The sequence below is a fragment of the Staurois parvus genome, unplaced genomic scaffold (assembly GCF_062004578.1).
Source record: "Staurois parvus isolate SC_StPar_1 unplaced genomic scaffold, SC_StPar_1.0 ptg003538l, whole genome shotgun sequence".
In the NCBI taxonomy this organism is placed as follows: domain Eukaryota; kingdom Metazoa; phylum Chordata; class Amphibia; order Anura; family Ranidae; genus Staurois; species Staurois parvus.
In genome coordinates this window covers 115250-123774 of record NW_028321334.1, presented here as the reverse complement: position 1 = coordinate 123774, position 8525 = coordinate 115250, and the positions used below count along the sequence as shown (strand labels likewise).

The 8525-nt window shown below is 49.7% G+C and overlaps 1 pseudogene; it reads right to left on the bottom strand.

Moving 5' to 3' along the window:
• Positions 1-794: 794 nt before the first annotated feature.
• LOC149427729 (U2 spliceosomal RNA) lies at positions 795-942 on the bottom strand (annotated as a pseudogene).
• Positions 943-8525: the final 7583 nt, after the last annotated feature.

The window sequence follows — 8525 nt, the reverse complement described above, 5'->3', positions numbered from 1 at the left end:
TTATGGTCACCCACAGAAACTAAATGATTGACATTTACCAGTGCCTCGCACTCTTCCTCATCATCATCATAAATATCAACATTTACAAGGGCCTTGTATTTTTTCTCATGGTCAGAATCATCCACAGCTTTGTCAGAACTCCTGTCAGTGTTTGTTAGGACAGTGTCTGTAGATGGCACACACCATAGGACAGCATCTGTAGATGGCACACACACCATAGGGCAGCATCTGTAGATGGCACACACACCATAGGGCAGTGTCTGTAGATGGCACACACACCATAGGGCAGTGTCTGTAGATGGCACACACCATAGGGCAGCCATCACCCACGGGAACCTCACAAGATGCCACCTCACCTGGTGTCATGCACTCTGCAGGCGGCTGTCCCACCATTATAACTTTTCCTACAGCACTTGGATCTGTATCCCGATCCTGAACAGGTCAGCTTTCTTCTGATCCATTTTGCCAGTTTTCACATACAACTTGTCCCTGTATTCAGGGGTGTTATCAGACCTGCTACATAAACCTCTTTTTGGCGCAGTGACCCTGATTTCTTTATGCACATCCGTCTGAGCCCTGGTCAGGATCTCTGCTGATCTCTGGTCCATGCTCGGCCCTTCCATCACATGTGGTTTGTCCACTGGTGCAGTAGACATGCCCTTCACTGACAGCTGACCAGCACCATCCTGGACCATAGCGGCAGAAATGCTTCCCTCTTATCAGGAGGTGGAACCTTGGACTCATTTTTAATTTCTCCAAAACCTCTCCCATAGATCACATTTCAATTCCAGCCTGTACTAATCATCAGGACCCCATCATTCCAGCAGGGGTACTATACAACCAACCATCCCCGCAAGCAGGAATGATGGTGGAGCGCCCCCCACTGGACACTGATAAGAACAGATACTACACTTGATCTTAGCCAAAATGCCGAGAAGTAGTAATGTTATACTATGTGATTTTAGTGATTTTAGTGAATGTCACTTTTTCAACTTTCAAATTTCCCGCCAGTTCCATCCCCCGTACGTCCCGACGCTCGCAGGGAATGGAACCCAGATTACAGATGCCGGCATCCGCCGGATTACATTGCCGGGGACACTGCAGGAGGGACATCGCGGGAGCGCAGGACAAGGTAAGTGACCGAGGGATCGTGGAGCAACGCCTCATGGTATTCCCGAGTGTAGCTCGGGGTTACCGCTTGTGGTACTGAAACTTTACCCCGAGCTACACTTGGGAATACCGCCAGGGAGGTTAATACTTCTGTTACAACCCAACCACTTGACTCTAGACCTAAGACCTTCCTGGCGAGATTTAGGACACAGAATGCCGAGAGACCCACCTGCTGAGACTTGAGAAGCTGAAACTCCTCCCAGCTGGAGGTAACCACAACTTGGTGCTCCACCAGAGCGCTGCTGATAGGAACCAGCTGGTGGTAGCCTCTAGCGCTCCACAGACCAGAATTCCCCAGGGTGCGGGATATAAGTCCCGACCTGCTTGTTCACCAGAGCCCCTGATGGTGGGGATGGACTTGGAGCAAGCCAAGACCAGGTCGCGGCCCCTGGATGCAACTAGCTGTGGTAGAGGCACCTGTCGGTGGTGCGCAGCAGGTGAGAGTCCGATGTCAGGAGGTAGAGTAAGCGAGGTCAGACAGGCCGGGTCGGTAACAGCGGAGCAGGTCGGTACAACTGGCAGGCACAAGAATAAACGGGTCACGGTCCGGGTTTGGCAACTGGAGATCAAAGGTGCAGGAGCAGGCAGGAGAATGTTCAGGCAAGCCAGGGGTCAGAGCAGGAGAAGTCAGCAGATCAGGATCAGGCAGGGTCAGCAGCAAAGTAAACTCACGGAACACAGGAAAGACCATACGGCAACAAAGCACTGTCAGATTCCATTTAAATAGGGCGCCCTGCACTCCTTTTGGTGCCAGGTGCACGTCCGTGATCAGGTCCCAGGTCCTAACACCCGCAGTGCGCCTCGGCACATCGCACATGCGCAGACCCATGCGCCGCGATCCGGCTCGGGATCCCTGACAGCTGCCAGGTGCTGGGCTCACTCTCAACATCTCAGACTCCGCATCATTAAGCTGCCCTCGATCATTAAGCTGCCCTCCATAAGCTGCCCTCGACAACCTCATTTTGACCCTCCATGCCAACATCACATTTGTGGGTCCCAGACAGTCTCTGCTGTATGCTCGCCCTTATCTATAGGCTGTTCTATGGACCCTCCTGCTGGTACAGCAGACACAGTGTCCACCTTCATTTTTTGCATAAAAGACTCATCTATCAACAAGATTATCCTTTTACCCCAATCCATTGTATATGTGCTCCATCCATCCGCCCAAGGAGACACATAAGAATAGACGGGCTTAGTTGCAGATCCATTGCACAAATCACTCTGGATCCTGTCAGACTTGGGTAACACCTGTTTTCCCACTGCAGGTTGCAATACCTCCCATCCACCACTTTGTTCTGGTGGCGCTTCATGAATTACCCACACATTTGTATTTTTGCCAGGCTGTATTAACCCGTTGTTTACCTGAACACTTTCAGTATTAGTATGATGGCACCAACACACTCCTATGACAAGGTGCAGTTCCACTCTGCTCCACCAGAGTGACATCGCAGTTGTCCGGGGCAACCTCCGGCTCCAATACACGGAGACCCCTGGAGATTTCTAAGCACACCTATACTGTCTTACCACCAGTTGCTATGGGAAATGACCCGTCTTTATTTACCGCTTTTGCACTGCAAGAGCTCAGGGTTTTCCCACCAGCAGTACATTTCTCAACATCGCCAACATTATCAGCATTTTTAGCTCTTGTGGGCTGTACTAGCCCACTACCAACCTGTGACTGGCAGACATTAGTGACATCACTTCCTTTATGAGAACCACGCACAGGTTTTACTATAACCCCTACCTCCCCACTGTACAAGGCACTGCACCGGGAATAGTCACTCTCAGGAGCACATTCAGTGGCCCAACTAACTGGGGTCACTCCTACATCAGAATGGACCATAACCAGTCCTTCTCAACATGACATCAGCAGTCCCAGCCATGGTTTTATCACACACAGTCTTACCCACCACAGTAGTAGGTGTCACCATCTTCCTCTAACCCACCATAGTAGTAGGTGTCGCCATCTTCCTCTTAGCCACCACAGTAGTAGGTGTCGCCATCTTCCTCTTAGCCACCACAGTAGTAGGTGTCGCCATCTTCCTCTTAGCCACCACAGTAGTAGGTGTCGCCATCTTCATCTTACCCACCACAGTAGTAGGTGTCGCCATCTTCCTCTTAGCCACCACAGTAGTAGGTGTCGCCATCTTCATCTTACCCACCACAGTAGTAGGTGTCGCCATCTTCATCTTACCCACCACAGTAGTAGGTGTCGCCATCTTCATCTTAGCCACCCCAGTAGTAGGTGTCACCATCTTCGTCTTACCCACCACAGTAGTAGGTGTCGCCATCTTCCTCTTACCCACCACAGTAGTGGGTGTCGCCATCTTCATCTTACCCACCACAGTAGTAGGTGTCGCCATCTTCCTCTTACCAACCACAGTAGTAGGTGTCGCCATCTGTGTCTAAGCCACCACAGTAGTAGGTGTTGCCATCTTCGTCTTACCCACCACAGTAGTAGGTATCGCCATCTTTGTCTTACCCACCACAGTGGTGGGTAAGATGAAGATGGTGACACCTACTACTGTGGTGGGTAAGACAAAGATGGCGACACCTACTACTGTGGTGGGTAAGACAAAGATGGCGACACCTACTACTGTGGTGGCTAAGAGGAAGATGGCGACACCTACTACTGTGGTGGGTAAGACGAAGATGGCGACACCTACTACTGTGGTGGCTAAGACACAGATGGCGACACCTACTACTGTGTAGGTGACTGTGTAGGTGACAGTAGGTGTCGCCATCTTCATTTGAGTGTGTCCTCTCATAAATGCATCCTCAACTGCACTTTCCTTGGCAACTTTTCCCTTGTGGCCCAAAGGAGAAGTAACAGACGCCCTCATAAGCTCCATGGACTCTCTGGCACCCCCTGCAGGCCCAACAGGTACTTCCTCCCTGTTGCCAGAGGTGGCTGCCAACATTTTAAAACCATAATCTGGGCTTGCAGATGAAGACATTTGCCCAGTAGCAGCAGTATTCCAGAGTCTGGGACAGGTAAAGATCCCATGCCCCCACTGACCACATTCCAGGCAGGGTACATTTCCACACTTATCTTTGTTGGGACCCTGAGCCACATCTCCAATGCAGCTCCTCCTTCCAGGAAATACTTTTCCTCCGGTCGCCATGGGAGATTGCACTCTCCAAGCAGAACTTTGCTGGCTCTTTCCAACATGCTGTATTGGCTCCTCTTGATGCCACTTGCCATGATCCTTGTAAGACATAGCCCCCGGTACACAGACAGCCCGACTGGCCTCCTCTGTGTTGCTTTGGGCAATCACTCTTGGTCCTGGCCTCTGGTCAGTCCCTCTCCTTGCACATAGTGTGGGCTTCTCTCTGCTGGACCTTCTCTCAAGCTGTGACATGTTCACATTTTCCACAACAGCTACTGGTTTAATTGCATCAGCGCTGCCAGGGGCGACAACACCCCTCTCCCAGGTATGGACATCCTGCAGCTCTCTCCTTGCACTGAAGCTTGGCTTGCTTTCCTCTGTAGGTTGTTTTAATGCTGCCAGGGGCCGCTTGCATCAGTCCACAGCAGACTCACCCACATTTAAACTTCCCATCTTGGTTGGGGAATGTGGTATGTAACCCTCTAACCACAGGGCTCTATCTCTCGCTTCAGCAACCATTGCCTCCTTTTTCTGTTTTGACCGCCCCATCTTTGCAGTCACGCACACAGCAGTGTGTTACACAGCAACACCATGGAACTCTGTACAGTCTGTCTCTGTAAGGCAAGTTCCTTTTCTCTGGCAGGTTCTCCTCCCCGGCACACACAGATTGTGCCGTCCATTGCACAGAAACACACATCAACAAATTAAAGCACTTTATTGCAGGGATCTCTAGTTCTGCCCAATGCCTCCACCACCATATGTGGGAACTCGCATCAAAATGGTAGAGCTTTCTTTTTTAAAGCACACAGCAACTCGCTTCTTCTTTTTAAAGGCCTTTTAGCCCAATTTTATTTGAAACGAAAGTTCAATAACAAAAATGTTTCCCACACAGAGGTATCCATCATCCAACAAATGCAACAAATATTCAGCCTCCTGGCTTGTACACCGATTTACGTCTGTCTGCTGCAGACTCTATCCAAAATGGTTGTTTTGCACCCAGATAGCCTCTAGCACACAGCTACTCTGGCTTCCACCTCTACTAGGTGAAGCCCACCTGACTCCAAGGCAGCGACCTCCTGTCTGCTTGGGTGGAGCCCACCTGACTCCAAGGCAGAGACCTCCTGTCTGCCGGGGTGGAGCCCTCCTGTCTGCCGGGGTGGAGTCCACCTGACTCCAAGGCAGTGACCTCCTGTCTGCCGGGGTGGAGCCCTCCTGTCTGCCGGGGTGGAGTCCACCTGACTCCAAGGCAGAGACCTCCTGTCTGCTGGGGTGGAGTCCACCTGACTCCAAGGCAGAGACCTCCTGTCTGCCGGGGTGGAGTCCACCTGACTCCAAGGCAGAGACCTCCTGTCTGCTGGGGTGGAGCCCACCTGACTCCAAGGCAGAGACCTCCTGTCTGCCAGGATCAAGCCCTCCTGCCTCCTGTCTGCCGGGGTGGATCCCTCATGCCTCCTGTCTGCCGAGGTGGAGCCCAGAATCATGGTTTGAGCCTCTACAAAAAGGCCTGCACACACGTGCACAATCAGTGTGCTGGCTGCTCTCAAAATCTGGACCCCGGATTGGAGATTTCATCCCTCCCAAATCTCTTAGAAATCTCCAGGCCACAGGTCCCAAAACAGGCTTTACAAACCAAAGAGGAAACTGATAAACCAGTTTGCTCTGCATTACGAGAACTGCCTGGAGCCCCTCAACCTGTATAGTCGAAAATCCTGGATCTCCATCGTGATTTCCACCATGGCAGGATACCGCACTGCCACAATATATATACATTATATACAGTCCGGGGGAGGGGGGACTCACTTCTGGGAGATACTGTATATATATATATACATTGTATACAGTCCGGGGGAGGGGGGACTCACTTCTGGGAGATATTGTGTATATATATATATATATACCTACATTGTATACATTCCGGGGGAGGGGTGGACTCACTTCTGGGAGATATTGTACACAGTCTGGGGGGTACTCACTTCTGGGAGATATTGTACACAGTCTGGGGGGGACTCACTTCTGGGAGATACTGTATGTATATAGTCAAACGTGGGTTTTGAATTGTTTTTCTCACAATCCTGCGAGCTGTTCTGTCTGATATTTTTCTTGGTCTTCCAGATCTTGCTTTAACTTCCACTGTTCCTGATGATTGCCATTTCTTAATTACATTCCAAACAGAGGATATTGACATCTGAAAATGCTTTGCTATCTTCTTATAGCCTTCTCCAGCTTTGTGAGGGTCAACTATTTTCAGTTTCAGTTTTCTAGACAACTGCTTAGAAGAAGCCATGGTGCTGATTGTTGGGGCAAGGTCAGATGAGTCGGGGCATTTAAAACCTTTGAGATTGACATCACCTGGTCTTCCCAGACGATGATTGAGAACAATCCATGACACTGGCAGGTCTCAGCTTGGCAAAGGGGGCAGTGCATGCTATAAATTCTGCAGGGGGCCCAAACTTTTGCAGACGCCATTTTTTTGTTTTCTGTTATTTTGAAAGTGTAAATGATGGAAATAAAATCTAACTTTTGTTGACATATTATAAGAATGTCTAATCTGTAATTTGATGCCTTTTGGAGATTTTTCCATCTTTCCTTGGCTTCTTTATGCACATTAATACAAATTTTTAGCTGGGGTGCCCAAACATTCGATCCCCACTGTATATATATTAGACATTCTGTATGTATATATATATATATGTGTGACGGAAGGTGGGGGCCCATGAAACCCAGCTGACTTTGGAGAGGTGGGGAGACCCCTGTCTCAGCTCCCCATATCCCTCTTATGTGTAAGTCACCCTGTACATGTTAGGGGTACAGGGTGATCTGTCCTAATATTGTGTAGACATGTATAGGTGGGGTGGGGGTTGTGGATTGTTTGGTGTTATGTGGTTTCAGCCCATTGTTCTGTTGTTTCTCTGGCTTGGGAGCAAACTATTATGGGATGTATGTGTTTATGTGTATTAGCTTAGTGGGGGGGGGTCTCCAGCAGCCCTCCCTCCTGATGGGGCTGTCTGCTGGTGTGTAGTTTGAATACCTGCGTGTCTCTTGTTACTAAATGTAGATTGCCCCGCCCTGTGTCATTATGCAGGGAGGGGGGACTGTCCCCTGAGTGTATATATCTTGTATCTGTGTTCCAATAAACTAGTCTACCTCCTGGATTACTTCAAGACTGGTGTCGTCTAGTCTTGTATAGTCGGCTGTGGTGTCTGTGGTCGGTATTTGAATGGGGAAGCGGTATGCTAACAGAAGTATCCAAGCGCAGTCTGGGGTCGGTTCCGTTACATGGGTGGCAGCGGTGGGATTGTGTTTCCAAGCTGTGAACACGTCCAAACCACCACCGTAAATCAAGTTTAGGAAAGTAGACGTCGGTCACCCCAGTGGAGATATGGACCTGGCATCAGAGTTCCTGGGGCTGCTGCGGATCGTTCTTGCAACATACCCCAGGACTGTGTCTGCGGATGAGTACCTGGAGCTCAGGCAGCGGATTCGGGTGGTGCTTTGGAGTGGAACCCTCCATTTTGCTGGTATGGACAAGGGCAAGTGCTATCCAACCCCAGGGAACGGGCCAGGGACCATCAGAAGTTATGGATGCCATTCCTGGGAGAGCGACCCCAGGAGCAATGGGTGACTGAGTTGGACAGGCTGGTCCAGCAGGAGATAGAGCTGGACAACCGATATCGGGCTCTGCAATGGTACGCAGAGCAGGAATATTTAGGGGTGACAACAGAATGCTCTCCGGAGGGATATGACTTTGGTGGCCCTGGATTGCTGTGGGAGAGCCTTACAGATCATTTTGTGTTTGGCGATGAAGGAAAACCTACCCTGGAGGTCCTGCGAGAAGACAGAGAGGCTATGTTCAGTCTCACATTTTGAGGGGACAGCAAATTTACATGTTACACAAGCTGTACACTGACTACGTCACATTGTAGCAAAGTGTCATTTCTTCAGTGTTGTCACATGAGAAGATAGAATATTTACAAAAATATGAGGGGGGGGGGACTCACTTCTTGGAATACTGTGTGTGTGTGTGTGTATATATATATATATTAATAGTGCCCATGTGCTGGGAACTTGAGCGAAGATGTGAACTGATTTAGAGAATTGAAAAAAAGACACAGATTACAGTACATATTACATCCGGTCACTAACCTCTTGTGGCTGTGAAGGAGGTTCAGTTTCCTGTCTCGTAGAGTTTGGTTTGTGTTTTCACTCACACGACATCAGTAATTTGTTCACCTACCTGGAGATAGC